Below are 2,053 nucleotides of genomic sequence, written 5' to 3' on the forward strand. Positions count from 1 at the left end.
GCGCCCCCCCGCCCCTTTCTGCCTTGGGAGAACTCTTTGTCTCCCTACATTACACAAGAAGAGTCAGGCTACAATCACACTCTATAAAACACCAAAACTCAGGCAAGAACCAATACAAAATGCCATATGCCAGGGACACAGACAACACCTATGAAAGTTAATCTGAGTTAAGCAATAAGAAGAGTGAAAAGGGAAGCCCACATCCTGATCACATCTTCTTGGAAGCATTCAGAAAGCATAAAAAATTACCAAAACACATACTCAATTAAGTATTAAGGCCATAGATAAACATTAAATATGTCCAAGAAGCAAAAGCAGATGACCATATCAGCATATGTCCAGAAAAAAAGATAAAATGTCTGAGAAAAATGACCTGGAAGGAGACCTGGACTCCATTCTGGAAGGAGGGCAGGGCTTGGAAATGCCTGAGAAAGAATTCAGAAAAATGATTATAAAATCGTTCAAAACACTTTACAATGGAGTTGAGAAAAATAAGGAAGAAGTCAGGAAAGTGCTACAGGAACAATCAAATAAGATAGATACCGCATTGGTAACAATTCAAAACCTACAGAAAGAGGTCCAAATGATCAATAACAAAATAACAGAAATAGAGAGCACTCTGAAAGGGCAGAGGAGTAGAATAGATGAGATGGAAGGCAGAAACAGTGAGCTGAAAGACAAATCTCAATACCACTAAGATAGAAGAACAAACACAAAACAGGATAAAGAATTCTAAGGAAGGTCTAAGATTGATGTTGGACAACATGAAGAAGAATAACTCAAGAATTATTGGCATTCCAGAACAAGAAGAATCCCTCAGAGGAAATAGTCGAAGAACTGCTGGAAGAAATTTTCTCTAACATCCTGAAAAGTGAAAAGATAAACATTCAAGAAGCTCAACGAACTCCAGGAAGGCTAGACCCCAAAAGGAAATCACCAAAACACATCATAGTCAAGCTCTCCAAACTCAAAGATGAGGAAACACTTCTGAAAGCAGCCAGAGAAAACAGAAGTGTCACATACAAAGGCAAGCAAGTCAGATTAAGCTCAGATCTCTCAGCAGGAACCATGCAAGTAAGAAGGCAATGGGGAGACATATATAAAATCCTGAAAGAAAAAAACTGCCAACCAAGAATCCTTTATCTAGCAAAGCTATCAATAAAATATGATGGTGTAATCAAAACATTCCAGGATAAACAGAAGCTAAGGGATTTTACCAAAGTCAACCCTGAGCTACAAAACACCCTAAAGGGAGTTCTGTGGACTGAGAACCAACAAGAACAGACAACAACCAGAGATTGACATACGTGGCAGCACCTCCCTGAATTAAGTCAACAGAAAGAACAGTTGTTAACAGAACAAAACTATAAGAACAAACTCAGAGAATCTGGGAGGTCAGTCTATGATCAAAACAAGGGCAATGTAAAATAAGGTAAACACATAGGAACAGAGATCCAGATAGTGAGAAGGTCAGGTAGATTACAAGATAAAATAGACTGCACTAAATGGAGAGAAAAGTTAATAGACTATGAGGCAACCTCAAAGAAAATTAACCCTTCACAACATACCAAGAAAGTGAAAATCCAAAAAGAACATGAAAACATTAAAACCATGAGGAAACTCACAAGACAGAACGTAAAAAAAGAACTCAACAAACGAAGACAAACAGAACAAAGAAGCAGCAACACCACAAAAAAACAAATATAATGGCAGCAATTAACCAATATCTATTGATAATTACACTGAATGTAAATGGATTAAATGCACCTGTTAAGAGACGGAGCGTGGCAGAATGGATAAGAAAACAAGATCCTTCAATATGCTGCCTGCAAGAGACACATCTCACACAAAGAGACAAAAACAGATTAAAAGTCAAAGGATGGAAAAAGATATACCAAGCCAATTGCAATAAAAAGCGAACAGGAGTGGCAGTACTAATCTCTGATAAAATAAACTTTAAGGCAAAAACCAGCATAATAGATAAAGATGGACATTATCTCATGATTAAAGGGACAATTGAACAAGATGAAATAACCATAATAAATATCTATGC

Source organism: Chrysochloris asiatica, unplaced genomic scaffold, assembly GCF_000296735.1.
Source record: "Chrysochloris asiatica unplaced genomic scaffold, ChrAsi1.0 scaffold00136, whole genome shotgun sequence".
In the NCBI taxonomy this organism is placed as follows: domain Eukaryota; kingdom Metazoa; phylum Chordata; class Mammalia; order Afrosoricida; family Chrysochloridae; genus Chrysochloris; species Chrysochloris asiatica.